The sequence below is a fragment of the Dipteris shenzhenensis genome, chromosome 28 (genome assembly GCF_047967505.1).
Source record: "Dipteris shenzhenensis isolate YYH24624 ecotype China chromosome 28, Dip_SZ_1.0, whole genome shotgun sequence".
Classification (NCBI taxonomy): domain Eukaryota; kingdom Viridiplantae; phylum Streptophyta; class Polypodiopsida; order Gleicheniales; family Dipteridaceae; genus Dipteris; species Dipteris shenzhenensis.
The window spans coordinates 40,181,420-40,199,865 of record NC_141623.1 but is presented as its reverse complement, the minus strand read 5'-3'; the positions used below and the strand labels follow the sequence as shown (position 1 = coordinate 40,199,865).

General features: G+C 37.4%; 1 pseudogene; it reads right to left on the bottom strand.

Moving 5' to 3' along the window:
- Positions 1–10,687: 10,687 nt before the first annotated feature.
- LOC147883563 (glucan endo-1,3-beta-glucosidase, basic isoform-like) lies at positions 10,688–18,198 on the bottom strand (annotated as a pseudogene).
- Positions 18,199–18,446: the final 248 nt, after the last annotated feature.

The following is an 18,446-nucleotide window of genomic DNA, read 5'->3' as shown; positions in this document are numbered from 1 at the left end:
ACCATGGGCAAGACTAGATGTGTCCCCTAGACAAATGCTACCAAACCTTGATCCCACATGGGTTGACTATTCTAAAGGATCCCTCTATATAAGAAGCCTTCTTGTATTGTCGAAGTACACACATTGCAATAGATCAAGTGTTTCCCACCTTATGTCTCTCTCATGGTGCTTTGATCCTCCTTGATCATCTTGCTTTTCATGTATCTAGTCTAGACTAGATATGATCCTTGTTTTCCACATGGTATCAAAGCTTAGGTCTAGCTCTCCTAGTTTAGGTTCAATTCATTAGGAAACGATTGTGTTGAATTAGGAAACTCATTTGGATTAGGATTTCTTCTTTGAGTCGTGTGTGAGTAGAGGAAATGTAAGTGATATTTCTATTCATTTATTGATCCTTCCATTCTATTTTTGTGGAGAAATAGACATGTCTCTATTAAGAGTTGTTTAGAAAGAAATCCATTCTAAGAGGCAATTTCAATTTCATTGAGAAAGAGAGAGATTCCTTCTCCTTGAGAGTGTGAGAGAGCATCTGTCTAGTTACTAACTCTGAGAGAGATATATTTTTGTGATCAATATCCATTCCATGAGGATCCTTGTCTTCATTGATACTTCAACACTATGAGAGGAGATGTATTTCCATAATCTACACCTACTTCAGCTGCAACTTACACTCAATCAAAGCCACAACTGGTCTACAATAGAATGCGATGTAGCTATAACACATAGACTTAGGAAAGCTTCAACCACTAAGGAAGTTAACCAAAGATAGTTTCTATGTGTAAATATGACTAAAGACAGATCAACATTGATACAATAGTGTGGCCCTAGCAGATGCAATTTGCAACGAAGGCTTCTTCAATGATCATTTGACAGGCACCTACAATGCAAGCTACGAAGCCATAATGCAATAGTGTGACTGTGACTAAAGGAGGGCATTGACTGAAGAGCAGCCAACGATGCAGAAGAGCAATGGCCAGTCGATGATAGAAGCAATGGATGTAGCCTAAGGCAGAGACACCAATTGAATGAAGCAGTGAGACACGGATCTCTAGCAATGACAACAATAGCAGAGCCGTGTGCAATCTCCTATCTGTAGGAGACTGCCTCGTTGCAGAGCCTCCTTCGCCACCACCCTCTGTTCTTCACAGCCTTTAGCTCAAGGTTTCATAACCTTAGGCCATGTGGAAATGCCATGTGGTAGATAGGGATGATCATTACTAACTGTGGTTAAATTAAACTTCATTAGTGGTGGTCAGCATGTTGCACATAGGCTTATCCTACCACATCATTTAGCACATGTCAACAATCCCACCTAGGCACACAACTCCCTGCTAAGCATAGTTTTTCTTTTTGATGTATCACTACCATATCATTACTTGGACCCCTCTTCTTGACCAAAACTTTGACCAGCAATATCTTTCAATCCAGAAAGAATTTGCCCTGGATCCAAAACGAAAAATAATAGTCTTTTTGATCCCTATGCACTTGTAACATCAAAGCTATTCTATTCAATTAGACATTGCCAATATTTAATGTATTTTCAATTCGTAAGACATTTTTCAATGACGTTATGTGCACCAACTGTTGAAAAACTCACTGAGGAAGGGTTCCAGACCTGATAAACACAAATGAGGTATATATTAACACACCATGTGCAAGCTTTGGAAGATTGTAAAAGTAGACATACCCACTGCGCAGAATGAGACCTATAAAGAAAAAGATGAAGTAGCAATATCACTCATTGGCTTGCACTTGGGTCCAAATATAATTCATCACATGGACTCTAAGGATCATGCCAAAGATGCATGGGATGAGTTGAACACAATATTTGGAGCAAAAGAAAAAAGAGCCAAGAAATTCATCTTAAGATTGAATTCTATGGTTTGTACATGAGCATCCATGAATCCATGGCATAATTTGTCAACAAGCTCAAAAGCATTATGACCCAATTAGAAGGGCCCATAAATGCAAAATCAGGAGAATAATCTTCCAGATTAAAAATTTGAGGAAAGTGTGTCTTCTCTTCTTGATAAAGAAAAAGATTTGAAGGAATCGACATCAACATCTACAAGAACATGCGGCAACAACCAAAAGGAAAGCAACACTGATCCTCTTACTAAGACACTGCGAACTTGGTTTGCTTTCTTGAGCTCCTTACCATGAACCGAGCTCTGATACCATGTGAAGAGAGTGGGAGAGAAGTAAGGAGTCTCACTTGCAGCTTTCTCACATACACAATGGGGGAATACACAAAGGTGGAGGCTGAAAACAATTTTCCTCTTGTTAGTTGTGAAAGACAAAAGAACTCTCTCTAAGTACAAAAGGAATAGGTGAACCCTATATGTGGGTCTCAAACCAAACTCAGCTAACCTAGGTGGCATACTAACTGAGCCACTAACCAGAGTACATAAAAATAGATATTATCCAGCTATTATTCATGGGCGGTGTACCAACCGCATCTGCAGCTAACAAGTCGATGACATAAATGCACAACGGTCACCCTGGCGTATCACGAGTGGAGCTCGATATCTCAACACATTAAGCATGTGAAGCCCTACCAAGTGTGGCTTCAGTGGGAGCAATTACAGATGAAGGCAATTTAAAAATTGATAAGTTTAATGGAAAGAACGACTAGTATTGGAAGATGCAGATTGAGGATTATCTATACTAGAAGGAGCTTTTCTTGCTATTAGGTGGGATTGCAAAGAAGCTTGCGAGTATGTCAGTCAAAGACTAGGAGGTTCTTGACAAATAGGCACTAGGAATGATAGGACTATGTTTGGGAGCATAAGTGGTCTTGACAAAAAGGCACCAGGAATGATACGACTATATTTAGGAGCATCAATGGCTTTCAATGTTCTTGGTCGATAGAAGAAAACAAAGGACTTGATGAGCACATTGGATACCTTGTATGAAAAATCATCATCTTCTAATAATGTATTTCTTATGAAGCATCTATTAATTTGAAGATGTCAGAAGGTGGGTTTATAGCTAATCATTTGAATCAGTTCAATACAAATATTGATAGAGTTTGCGGAAGGAATGAGAACCACTGTTCACATATATTTTATTAATTTATATACAATATGAGATTAGAATCTTTGCAAATTGTGGAACCATGTAGATAAAGAGCACAACACAAGTTGTGACCAAAGCAAATTCTTTTAGTAAGTCATAATCAACCTGACTCTTGACCTTGCCTCACCGTTACTAAGTTTGTTGGTGGTACAAATCACAACTATATGCTATCAAACACTACTAAATCAATCGACTCGACTAAGGACTATTAAGTTTGTTGGTGGTACAAATCACAACTATATGCTATCAAACACTACTGAATCAATCGACTCAACCAAGGACCCTATAAATCTTATGAGTAGCTACTCTACAACATACCATCCCTAAAAGATATGGCACAACACTATGGCTCATGGCCTCAACAAAGAGACTCAGAGCTTCATCTCGCCAAGAGGATTTGTAGGAGCCGCTTGCAGTCACCACCACCATGCACCGCCTCGCCATGCAATGTCTAGTTGCTTCTATCAAACTGCCAAGTGTACGCCATGTATTCAGCACTCCAAATACCTTGCGCTTCATGCATGGGCCAATCACAAGAGACTAGCCAGCAGATGTTCACCAATCATAACCCACCTCCAAAACTTAGTCACTCACACCATCATTACATGAATGCCCCTATGAGGATCATTCCTCCAACACCCTCCCTTGATCCAAATAGGGAGAATCTCAAAAAGAACCAATGGACATCGTAGTCCTTAACAAAACTAGGCATCCCATCACAAAATCTTCCAAGCATCATAGCTTGGCATTGGCATTGAAGCCAAAAACACCACGACCAACACACACAGAAGATATCATGACCAAATAATACTAGTTACATGGGATATACTGGAAATATGAAATGCATTCATGACTTAGAAAGCCCAATCCTTGTCAGCCAGGTTATTTGAAATAAATCAGCCATCTCATTTGGTGGTGAAGGTTCTTCTACAATGCAATCGTTTGTCTTCCCTTGTTTGATGCCTCATCTTGCTATTTCTTGGTGCAAAACCTCTCAATATGGCCTAGCTTCCCATAGTAGTAACATGCATAGGAATTTTCTCTTGGATCTTTAGTTGCCTTTCTCTTGCCCTTTCCAATATATGCAATATCACAAGGGAAAAGAGACTCTTTGCATTTCTCCTCACTCCAATAATCCCACACAGTCGATGAAGTCTGCCTCACCATCCTGCCTTAAAATCAAAGTTGTTTCACTATACCTAGAGGGCAGACTCTTCAGTAGTATTGACTTCTTAAATGCCCCCATCCAAGGAACTTGAAGGCAATCTATTTATCAAGTAAATAGTTGTATTCATTGCTTCAGTCCAAAGCTAAAAGGGTAGCCCTTCTTGTAGTCTCATGCTCCATGATTGTTATTTTCACCTCTGACACAGAATTTTCTTGTAGTGTTCTTGGGGTTGTCTTCTCTCTATAAATTCCATTATTTCTTGACTCATTCTTAGCCAAATCTTTCCATTTCTTTAAATCTTCAAAGACATTAGATTTCCTTTGAATGCAATAAACCCAATAAAAGTATTATAATAGTGACAAACACCAAGAGATGATACATCAGTAGGATCCCACACATATGTATGTGCAGGCTCTAACTTTTCTCTCTTCTTTTCTTTGCCAACTCTAAGAAATATGACTATGTTCTATTTTCCATAAACATAGTTCTCACAAAAATCCAACTCAACCTACTTTATATCTGGCAACAGCTTTCTTGAGTGAAGAATCTGCATCTCATCTGCATCCCCTTCTCACTCAAGTGTCAAAGCCTATGATGCCACAGAGCTTCTATATCTACTCTTGTAGAAGCTAAAGCAATGGAGGAGTAAGAATTATTGGTACATAAATACAATGTACCTACCTAGGGTCCTTGAGGGGTCCTTTTGCTATTACCATTGACCCTTTAGTGACCTTCTAGAAGTTTCCTACAAATATGGTTCTGCAGACTTCATCATCCAATTGTCTTGCTGAGTATAAGTTTCTTTTTAAGTCAAAAACATGTCTTACCTCCAACAACCATTGGTATCTATTCTGCAATTTTATAACACCTTGCCCTTTCTAACAACCTTCAATGCTTCATCATCACCTGAATGAACTTCTCCAAAATCACCTTGAACATAGTCTTTAAAATATTTCCTATGAGGTGTACACGAAATGAAGCCCCTAAGTCTACTACCCATGCATCATTGATAGTACCCAGTGAAAGAATTAAGGCATCTTACAACATAGTACCTGCTACATTTGCTTCCTGTGTGTCCTCTAGTCATTGTCCATCTCCTTCCTTTTTCTTTCGTAAGCAATAGTCTTTCTTTAAGCAATTTTTCATGATGCTAGCACTCCAATTTCCATTTGGATTTGGATCTACCTCTTCTTGACTTGTTGCAACTTCTTTTGTGCTCTTTATATACATGCTTCCACAATTTGCATAGATTTTGAGTCCATATTATATGTGAATTAATAAAGTATGTGTGAAGAGTGCTTCTCACTTTAGCTTCTTCTACAAACTCTATAAATGGTATCAATGCAAGTTGATTCTATGAGCTTGAGAGAATTGAGATCGATGGATTTGTAGGATAAAATGGTCTGAGAGAATGGTATCCATGAGTGGGATAAAGTGACGTAGTGCAGCAAGCCTCTACATCGACAGTCATATTTTGGCATGGAAGAACAAAAGATTGAGGATCAAAGTTTGTCATCATTCCAAGAGGTTGTTAGTATTTGTTGATATGTCTTGTCAACTTTTGGCTGAGTCGAATAGTGCTTAATAGTTTGCATGCATGGATTCCCTAAAGAAGACAAAGTCTAAGGCATCAATCCTGAAGTTTACTGATAGGAATTTTGAAACCTAGCAATTTTCCACCAAGCTATGGTTCATGCAAAAAAGTTTAGGGAATTGTCTATGCCACGGAGAAGGAATAGACCACCAACGAGGCAAAAAAGTGCACATGGAAGAATTGGATAGTGATAAGGCAATTAGAATGATGGAAAGAGCCCTAGGTGAAGACTATTTCCATCATCTAGATGTATCAAAATCTACTACAACTAACTAGATGATTCTCAAGGCTCGATTCAGAATAAAAAGGCGATGTTCTAAGGCCAATTTGAAGCAATAGTTGTATGATCTACATATTCGACAATGAAGATTTAGCAACAATTTTGAATCGCATGCAAGCTTTATAAAGTGGCATGGATAGGTAAAAAGGTTAACTATTCTTTTCTAAAGGTTTTTGGTTATGAAGCATTTGTCTATGTTGATAAGGAATTGAGAACAAAGCTTGAGGCAAAATCCAAGAAGTGCATCTTTATTGGATATGGGGGTAATGAGTTTGGTTATCGTTTGTGGGATTATGAAAGTAACAAAATAAGTAGGAGTAGAGATGTTATATTCAATGAGACTATTGTGTATAAAGATCACTTGCATAAAAGGAAGAAAGAAAATACAAAGACAAAATACACAACTCTTGATGAAATCATATAAGATGAAATTCCAAAGGTTGCAAAAAATGAGAATGTGTAGCAGTGGCAAGAACCTCAAATTCCTCTAGGTGCACTTAGAAGGTCTACATGGGTAAGTAGACAACTTGAGAGATTTTCTCCTTCTTTCAATTAATTCTATTGACTAATTTTGGGGTGAACTAGAAACGTATGAAGAAGCAATGCAGGTAGAATCCAAAAAGGAGTGGGAGCGAGGCATGAAAGAGGAAATGGACTATTTGCTACAAAACTAGACTTGGGATTTGGTTTGCTTGCCTATGGGAAAGATAGAATTGTGGAATAAATGGGTTTCTAGGGTGAAGGAAGAAGATGGAGCAAAAAGGAGACACAAGGTAAGGTTTATTGTAAACGGGTTTACACAAAAGAAAGGTTTAGACTTTGATGAAATATTATCTCCTCGTGTTAAAATGACTTCAATCAGAACTATTTTGAGTCTTGTGGCTGTAGAAGACTTGCATCTTGAACAATTAGATGCGAAGGCAACTTTTCTTCATGGGGATTTAGAGGAAGAGATTTATCTATGTAGCAGCCATGGGGATATGACGTCATAGGAAAGGAGGAATTGGTATGTAGATTGAAGAAAGTTTGTATGGTTTAAAGCAAGCTCCAAGGAAGTGGTATTTGAAGTTTGACAGGTTTATGGCAGAACAAGGTTATAGCAGATGTCAATCCGACCACTGTGTTTATTCCCAAAAACTAGACAATGGTAGATATGTGATCTTGTTATTCTATGTTGATGAAATGCTTATTGCAAGCTCTAACATGAAATATATAAATGTGCTCAAGAGAAAGTTGGCAAATACATTTGGAATGAAGGATTGGGGTGCTACAAAGAAAATCCTTGGCATGAGAATAACAAGAGACAAGAAAGCCACAAATTGACATTGTCTTAGAGTGAGTACATTGAAAAGATATTGAAAAGGTTTGGAATGCAGAATGCAAAACATGTTTATACATCTTTGGCTCATGTGTCCCAAGACACAAGAGGCATTTGACTTATGTCAAGGGTTCCATATGCATCAATAATTAGTAGCTTGATGTATGCAATAGCATGTACAGATATTGCACATGCAGTAAGAGTTTTGAGCTGATTTTTGAACAATCTATGTAAATAACATTGGATGGATATAACATAGATTCTTAGATATTTGAGAGGCACGATTGCTCATGCATTATGTTTTAAAGGTTCAAACATTTCTCTACAAGGATATGTTGATTCAGATAAGGCAGTGATAAGGATGGAAGAAGGAGCACCACTGAGTATGTTTTCACTATAGGTGGGACAATAGTAAGCTAGATTTGTTGCAAAAGGTTGTTGCACTTTCACCAATAGAAGCATAATATGTTGCAGTTAGAGAGGCAAGAGAAGAGATGATTTGGCTATAAAGGTTTATGGAGGAACTTGGGAAGAAAACAAATTCTAGCTTGTATGGTGATAGCTAGAGTGCTATTCATCTTGCAAATAATTCAACCTTCCATTCAAGACATATCTAGCTTCGGTAGATCATTTCATCCGATCTGTTTTGGAGGATGGAAAGTTGAGTTAAAGCTAGAGTTTGGAAAAGATACACACTAGCCAGAATCTTTCAGACATGTTGACTAACATGGTAACCAGGGAGAAGTTGATCTCTTGCTCAATTTCAATTGGTCTTTAAGAATGAGGAACCACATGAGAGATAGCAAGATCCAAAAAATTTCAGTAAGTGTTATAACAATAGAATTACTATCTTAAGTCTCCAAGTGGGAGATTGTTATATGTGGAGCCTCATCTTTTCTCAGAGGTTGCCTTTTTTGGTTGTGCTTTGGACCCAAGCGTGTTTATACCCATTCCATGAAGGGGGGTAGGGGGGGTTTGAAACGCCACCCGTAGGATTGTCACTGGGGTATTCCAAAGGGGGCCGGTGACATGCATTAAGCCGTCCTTGGTGGGGCTTTGGGGGCAGCACTCCCAGAGCCAAAATACATGGCAATTGGTGCATGTTTTGTGGTCAAAATTGTAAGATAAGGGTGCGGCTCACATAGTAGGAGAGCGCTATATATGTTGCTTGTATCTTGTATCTTCTTGCTTGCTGAATAAGAAAACCACAGAATTGGCTATTTCTCCATGGATGTAGCCCAACCACATATATCCGTGTCTTCTATTTTTATTATGTGCACTTTTTGTATAATGTATTCTATGCATTTTGCTCTTGCATTGTTGCTTTGATATCATTGCTTCTAATAAAACACTACAAAAAGACTACACTTTCAAAACCCTTACATTTTTAGAGTTTGCTAAAAAATGTATTTTCCATAAGATTCCATTATATTTAGGCTTCAAATTTTTAATTTTAGTCATTGACGGTCTAATTAGTGGCATGTCTCTATGCTATGGTGGATTTGTACTTTCTTTTGGGAGAGGGGTCCCATTTTTAATGAACAAATATGGCCACCTATGGCCCAAAAATAAAAAGTTACAGCCTAAATCAATAGTATAAAAAATATGTTTTTTGACAAACCCTAAAATTTACAGGTTTTGGGAGTGTACACTTTTAGGTTAGTTAATTTTCTTGGTGTTTGGAAGTTTACTCCTTTTCTAGTTTGAAATATACTGTTTTGTTTGATATACATCTTAGCCTTCTATAGTAACATGGGGATTGTGATCTCTTTTGGATAGCTAGGTGATGGAATCAGAATCCCACACAACCTATGAAATATTCTAACTTTGTCAAAGTGAACCAATTCTCTATTAGACGTATAAAGTCATAGCCCATGATTGACGCGTATCCCCCCACCGCATTCCCCCCAGCTTTGGCCCCTCTATTTTGCTTCCCATTTCATTAATATCATCAAGTGCATTAGCCCCCCATTAGGCCAGCTCCCTCATATGCTGCCACTATTTTCACCATATCCCTTTCCCTTCCTCACTATTGTATGGAGTAATTATTTATATTGATTAGTGGGACTTACTCTACCAATACTTAATCAATGATTGTGAATCCCATTTCAATCACTACCTAAGCATGACCACAACGATTAGTTACCTTTTGAGGTAGGAAGAGTACTTTACATGGTTGTTAGAGCTAAATGCCCTTAATACTAGGATTGGAATTGTTTCTTTGACATTGACATAATATTTGTTGGCATTGAATTAGGGCCGATGTCTATGTGGAAAATTGCAAGCACATGCTATCAATTCAAAACTTTAGTATTTAAGAAAGTCGTCATAGTGCCATGCACAGAGTGCCTAATGTTTGGTTGCTTCCTTCAACATGAGAGTTGCACATTATGCTGCGATAATTTATGGGATCTATAGATTTTGCACATAATGAGATCATTTTTTATTATAAGTTCACCATAACAAAATTATCAATTGACATTAACTTGTTATCTTAAGCTAGTCTTATTACAAATCTTATCTATTCAACCCATTAACCATGAATACATGTTATTGGTTTATGATGAAAGAAAGGAGATGAGCCATAGATTCTTGGATCATTGTTTTCATTTAGAAAGCAGAGGCGGAAGAAGGTGGAACGTTGATCTCAATGCTGGGAGAGAAAAGTTGAAGGTTGGTCAATGTGAAAGAATCTTAGCATATGAATTTATCAAGAATGTAGAACATAGTACTAGGATATGAGTTTCCACATGCATAGATTACGAGACATACAAATATGAATTATTGAAGCTTTGATATCACTAAATGCTTAAATATTTAAACTTTATAAATGAGTCTTAAAATTGCAAGCAGAGATGATGGAGATGTTACAAAGGTCAACGAAGATAACTTCTCTAATTTTTTGTGTATATAAAGGACACAGCTAGAAAACAGTCTTTTAACTTGTTAAAATAAAGTTGTGGATAGTATCTGGCTTCAACATTTCAAAACGTGTAAGTACTCAAATTTTAAACCTAAAATGCAGATAATGTAGTCCTTATAAAGGCTCAACAAAATTTAAAAATACAATAAGGGAATACAAAGCAATATAGATCAGCACTGATAAAGGCCAAGCAGGAGACAGTAATATAGACCAGCACACAACTCACTCTGTTCCTTATAAACAAGGGAGTACTGTAAAGAAGGATGAATCCATGACGACAATTAGTGTACGTATTGGCCCTGGCTGTGCACGATTTTGTACCACTACTAGTAGGGCCAGAAATCGATAGGGTACTTTGGTGTTCCATCTGGATGAAAAAGGCCAAAGGACTGTTCTGTGTCGGGTCCAGTTTTCAAGCTCTCGTCGAACAGTGCAAAAATGTGTGCATTGATCGGACGGGACGGATATAGCGGGGTTCCTTCTGCTTCTAGCACATGATTTATCAGATTCTGGTTGAAAATTTGACCGTTCTCGATCGTGGCAGCTTCGCACTCACATCTGGCCTGCTCCCGAACTCCTCAGCTTCTGCGTGGACCAGTCTTACTTCCCCGTTTCCCGGCCGAGAGTCACCCACTTTCACCGGTAACAACTTCTGACGAGTCACTCTGGGCCAGATCAGTCCCGTATTTTGTACTCGTCAATTCTAAGGAAGCAATGGTTGAATAAACAGCATCTAATTGTTGGTCAAACAAGTTATAATATAGGAGATTTGTGTAGTTATCTCGCATCGGACGGCAATCTTCAAACAGTGCGAACTCGAGCGAGACATAGGGATCCTGGATATAAGCGATCCACAAGGAAATATATTGTCCATGAAGAAGGATCTTGTTTGACATAGAAAATCGATTAGTGATTTGAATATGGAAGTCAGGTCGTCCCTGAAAATGGCGATCGAAGGGGGAAAACTCCGAGAGAGCACACCCAGAGAATGAGCTGTCGAGACTTTGATCCCTCGACGTGCGAGTCCCAAACATGTTAAGGCTGAATTGATGTTCCGAATTGCCGGGACAAGTAGCGTCGGGTCTAGAGATGGGTCAGAGAGCCACTCGTTCCCTACCAGGATTGCCGATATTCTAGTCTTCGAATACTGAACAATACTGCCCCTCACCCATCTCTTTGCTTCGTCTAATTCCTTTGCGACGGTTAAAAAATCTTCATTTGGAACACCCACCATAAGGTCGATCCCTGAACGCGCAAAGGCTTGCAACACCGATATATTTCCTAACTCGGTATATGAGATTGGCATGCAGCAGCCAAACAATTTGCTTCGGGGGGATTATATTGTCTCCATTGAGCCCAAGATCAACGCCAATGCTACCACCTATCCCTGCGCATTACATAGACGAAAGGGATCAATATATCTGAGGGAAACCATCCCCGCACTGCGATGAACAGTTGAAACCACAGGGAAACAGTAAGCTAAACGCATCTCAAAGCTGGTAATATGCTCATTATACAAGGGAGAGGCTGAAGAGTACATTAACTAGTCAACTGGAAAGGTTTGTGGAGATCTTCAGTCAACAGTGAATATAATTTACGACACGAAGCAGCCTACGCTGTGTACGTAAAGAATAACCATTACCCAGTAGGAGGCTGCCATATTTTAAATATACTTTGCGTGTACAGCGGTGTTATATATCCTACGGTTACTAGTCTCTGAATTTACTAAGTATACGCGACTCGGAGTCTGCCCGTAAGATAACTATGAATGTGACCAAATGAAGCACAGAAATTAAGTGATAAGCGTAAATTGAAGCAGGATGCTACCCAAAGGTATCAAACACGCCAAAAGCACCAAAGACAGGCAGGTAGACATGCGAGCAGCGCATGCAGTCGCTGAAGTCTGCAACCCATGATAGGAAGAGCTACGTAGAAAAGAGCTGAAATCTCGCCCCGCCATTTGAAAACCAAGAAAATGCAGCAACAAACTCGCCATGGATAGATGATTACGGCAGAAAGAACTGAATTAATAGCCGATGGAAAGAGTTGACAGATCAACATTAGCATCACAAGAAGAGGCGTAGTATAGTGATTGGTCGGTAAAGGTCACTTCAAGGGTTGATACTCCAAATTTGTGAAAGAATCCTAGAGGATTATCTCAATCGACACTCTCAATTGCTCGTCCTTGTTGATATCATAATTCACACAATCGCTCGTCCTTGTCATATCATTACAGTAAGCTCACTTTTCATTGGCACTCTAAGAGCCTGTTCATGCGGAGGTCTGGCTTGAATCCGAGTTTCGAAAACGGACCTGAGAATCTAAGCATTCATTACTTTATTATTTAGTAGTTATCATCATTACATAAGATTTAAATCATTGCTACAACACTAGATGTAAGGGTAAATAATAATAAAAAATATGAGGTTTGTGTATGTTTTTTGGGGCCAACTATGTGGCTTGCAACTACCAACTTGATCACTCGATCCTAATTGACATAGGTAAAGAGAGAGAGTGTGTGTGAGAGAGAGGGGGGGGAGGAACTTAGGAGAAAGCGAGTCAAAGTTAGGGGCGTGGCTCGCATTTGCATTGTTGGCATGAAACTACAAGGTATTTCATGATTTCCTACACTAATACTGATGGAATTTGTAAAGGAAAAAAAAATTTGATGTGTAAAACTATTGGTATATTCATTGATGCAAAACTATTTGTATGGGCATCGAGCATCAATACAACATACATAGAAAATTGGCATCAAGATATCCATTAGGCATCAATGCTATGAATCTATTTTTTTATTTTGTGGGGCAAAAGGGAGATTTGTACTTCCATTCAACACCACCATATGTTAATGTAAAAGAGATCAAATCTATATAACAAGAACGCTTGAAGGGGCATGAACATATGATGCTCAAAGGCATTATGAAAATTTCCTTGAGGGGGCATAAATGTATAAGGCTACAAAATCCACAATAGGGCATTTCAAAAGGGTATACAAGCAAGATATATCACTAGCTCCAATCTAGAGCCCTCATCTATCTTGTCAATCTGCATCACTCTCAGAGGCCGAAGTTATCTCATCCTCATCTGTCAGCTTCTCTAGATCCCCCGTCCTACTAGGGTGGAAGTATGTTACCCGCTCAAAAAAGCATGTCCAAGGACAATGCTAAGAAAGCATCATTGAACATCATATTTTGAAGTGAGCAAAAATTTGAATGTTAGTGACAAGATTAGCCCCCACGTGGATTCTCTCTCCCTCTCTCTCTCTCTTGGACTTTTGAATTCAAATTGTAGTTACCACTCTCTCTCTCTCTCTCTCACACACACACACACACACACACACACACACACACACACACACACACACACACACACACACACACACACACACTCCTCTCTTAGAACGCTATTGTAAACAACCCCCCCTAACAATACACACATAGGAGTGCATTGTCTACATTTTATTTATTTATTTAATATTTCCCTACATATTTTTATACTCACACTATATTATGCATTGTAAATAGTTCCATAATTAAATGTTAATAAGCGATTTGATGCTCCCTCTTTTTAACTCTTTTGTTTATGGTTCACTAATAATTAATTAATTGCTCATAATTTGCAATATAATTAGTAATCTCATTTATCCTTGAACCAAATGCGTGTAAAGTACGATTGTAGGGATTTGCACTTACTGTTAGCACGAAGCAAGCGTCCTGATGTACAAGGTGCAATCTCAATCACCAAATGGAAACAAATTAAAGCTTTCTAGAAAGCGGTAAAACTTTCTTGAAGTTAGTGCCTTGGTGAGCAGATTGACCAATTCTGATGTGTGTGACAAAAGGCTTTCCCTCATTTTGTACTGTTCCCCCTTGAGGTCCCCCTCCCTATTTTTAATACTACCTTAACCCACACCTCAATCCTAAACCCCCTACTTCCCTTAACGAGTCCCTAACCTTGATTGCCACCAAACCACTCCCTAACCCCCTAATCTTGCTAACCCTCTATTCTTGTATTCACTACCCAATTTTATACTAGTCCCTTATTGCCTCCTTACTCACCGCCCAACCTCTAACCACCACTACCCACTCCCTTCTTATATGATCGTCTTGACAGAATGTTATGCTCTATTTAGTCATTCTTTTCCTACCACTCCCTAATTTTCTCTTCTTTTGTGGCCTAGTGTAACTAATTAGCACATTCTTCTTTTTGCTAACATAGGTGGTTATCACTATCCTTCTCCTCTACCCAGCCTTAGTATCCTCCTCACTTTCCAAGCTTTCTTGTTGGCCCTCTTGGACTTCATCGGCCTGTCTTGATGACATCTTTTGTCTCCTTTTTGCAAGGTTCCTTTCTTTCTTCTAGCTCCCTCCATTCCTTTCAGTGCCACCATAGCTTTTTAACAGTTACTATGGCTGGCACTGCTTCCTCACCTTGCTTGGTCTCCCCTCTTACTTATTTATCCCCTCTTCACTTCACTCATTTATTGGCATGCTACGTTCGTAATGGCTTCATGTGCTTCTATCACCTTATTTGTTATGCTCTTGATTACCGGTTGCCATTGTTGATTGCTACATCTTGCTTGTGAGCTCTTCTTTCATGCTTTGCTCTTGCTCTCTTGTAATGGCATCATCCTGCGAGTGTACTTTTGACCACCTTCACAAGCTTTCTTTGCTCTTCACGGCTCCTTCATCAACCAGGTTTATGCTCCTCTTCTTTGACCTTTGTTGCCTTTGTTTCATGTGGCATGGATGGGTTGCTCTATTGTGGCTCTCGCCCAAATATTTAGTGCGACTCCTTTTAGGTAATCTAATGCACTTTGGATGGATAGCTTCTTAGCCCCCCCGCTTCTCTGAAGCTTGTTGTGCCTTTGCCTTTTCATCTACTGGCATTTGGCTCACCAGTCCTAAGCAGCCTCTTACGTACTCCCTTCATGCTTTCATACTGCTTCTTCCACGCTCTTAGTTTTGCCTTACTTATGTTTTCTTGGCCTATACCATCTTTGACGTGCTCTTCTCCCTAAGTAGTACCAACTGTATCGTGGAAGCGCTCTTCTCCCTTACAATTCAGCTAGATCCCTCACTAGATTTGCATTCATGAACCCTTGGCTCTCACCTAGTTTTATGTTCTTTGGTTTCTTATTTAGCACGCACTTAGTGCTTACAAGGGACTTTGGACCAATCTCTATATAGGAAAAAAAGAGGATTCTCTGTATCATTTACTACTTAAAAATGAGCATAACTTAGCATATCTAGGTAATCACTTTAGTGATTCCCTAGATACACTAAGTAGCAAATGTTCTTTTTATCTAGTTTGGATAGTTCTTAGTTATGCTCATTTTAAACTAGTAAATGATATAGAGAATCCTCTTTTTTTCCTATATAGAGATTGATACAATATGGAATTTTAAAAATCATTGTCATTTTTTCTAAGTACTCTAGTTATAAAAAATGAAGCATTTAGTACTTCACATCTTCCTTGGTAGTAGCTACTCATTTTAGATATAGAAATTTAAACTTGTAAAAATAAAAAAGGACTAGAGCAATAGGTAATTGTTTGTATGATCACATAAGCTTAAATTATATACATAATAAGATTCAATAAGAGCATCAATAAAAGATTATAAAGTACTTCCCTTCTTAAGTATTTCTATGAACTGATAGCTCATAATTATCTTCATACTTCTTTTAAATTGCATCAAAGACAAAAAGTAGATTCTGAAGCTTTCACATAAATTTTCTTCATACTTCATATAAACATTCATAAGAAAAAGTGAATAATTCTACCACAAAAAATTTTGAAAGTTAAAGAGAGCTAAGAAAGCCCGATATAACATGTTTGAATAGGTATTTGCATTGAGCTATATCTCATACTAAAATCTCTACATCCTCTAAACTAAGCATATTAGATTGTGTCTTGACTCTAACTTTTCGACTTTGAATGAGCCAATGTACAATGTCTCTGATCATTTCTTTACTATCCAATTTCTTGTCCCTAGAGTAGCTTTTGAAACCACTTTGGGTTTTCTTAAGCTTCAAGTATGTACTTTTAAGAGAAAAGTACATATCAGGAATCGTGCGTACACCCATATATTTAAGGAGAATTGTCTCCATATTCTCTTCTAAAAGACCATCCACCTGATGCCATAATAATAAAATAAAAAGTCACAAGATAATATTAAAGAGAGTAAACAATTTATGCTATTAACCTCATTAATGAAGCATTGTACAAATTAAAAATATCACATACTTATTTACTTTCACTTGAAGTCATGTTCATCTCCATGTCTACACCTTGAAGATCTTTTCAATTCTATTTCAATAAAAAGAATAAAATTAAAATAAAAATACAAACACCTTGAATCATAAAAATGAAAAATTTAGTAGTGATAATACCTTGCAAGCTTTCCTTTGGACTTTATTGTTCCTTTGTACACCCTTTTGCTCTAAATGGCTTTTCGTTTTTTCACTTACCTATGAAATGATACAAGATGTGGTATTAAAGAATTATATAACCATACAAACTACTTTATATACAATACAAGACAAAGGCTTTTTAAGAGTATTGCATCAATGAAAACTCGTACCTTCCTTTTTCTTTCACTTTTTCTAGATACCTCACTTGCAAAATCATCCAAATTTGATATGTGATCCTAAAAGTAATCAAATCAAATACATTAGAAAACTTGAAGTTAAACATATTTAAAAAGAGGCAATAGTTTAAATTTGAAAAATTAATCAAAATCATGTTTGAAAAGAATAGGTGATTCATACCTTATCTTGGCTTTTAGCGAATGCTCCTCTCTCTACTTGACATATATCTTTCCCATGTAACAACTCTAAAAATGCTTTGCGAGATGATTCACTTCTACATGGCCTTTGCCATAAGAATCCTATATAGAAAATATTCAGATTAGTTCGATGGTTTATATAAAATGTTATAAAACTTGAATGAGAAACATCTTTAAAAAGAGACAATAGTTCAAATGTGAAAACTTAATCACAATCATGTCTAAATAGAATAGGCAATTCATACATTATCTTCGTTTTTGGTGTATGCTCCTTCCTCTACTTCACACATATCTTTCTCATGTAGCAACTCAGAAAATGTTTTGCAACGATTCATATCTACATGGCCTTCGCCATAAGAATCCTTTATAGAAAATTTTTAAATTAGTTAGATGGTTTAGGAAAAATGTTAAAATTGGTTAAATGGTCAACAATATATTCAAAATAGAATACTTAGCTAAGGATTGAGAAATAATACCTGATCAAAGTTATAATACTGTAATCCTTTGAAGCTATATGCAGCTAGCATGAACTTATCCATCTATACAAAATATCACATGATTGAAATGATGCAAAAGTCTAATTCTTAATCAAAGAAAGAATATTAGCTTATACTTCAAATGCATGAATAACCTCATATGATGGACATGCTTGTCCATAGTGTACTCTCCTCCAAAAGAACTCGAATCCCCAATAGACTATACCAAAGAATTAAACACTATCAATAAGAATTCACTTATTAAATACAAAACTAATGAAATAAATATATGCTGTAAATGAATTAGAGAACCATTAAAAGAAGTGATATACTGATACCTTCTCTAGAATTGGATCATTTACGGACTCGTTCATAGAAGGAATGTATGGTTCAAACTCTATGGCTCTCTACAAAATATCAATTAGATAATAAAATTTAAGTATTTAACTCTTGAATATCATTTTATTGTCTAGAAGAATGAGAAACATTTTTTACTTACTTGCTGTGATATAACATCATCTAAATTAGCTTCTTTAGAAGTAGTGCTGACCTCCTCAATAGATTGGCTCATCATTTGAGATTTACTTATAGGCTCCTATGGAACATAATAGCATATAATTAATAGCTCATATCTATGCTATGATTTTAAGTATGAAATTTTACAAAAGATATGAAACAATTGAAAGGTCAACTTACTTTGTTTGTAACACTCCTTTTCTTTGTATACTTTCTACTTGATTGCTTCGACGAGATCCACCATCTATAAATGTCTTCCTCTCATCAACAATACTCCACTCCACTAAACTTCAAAGGCATGAT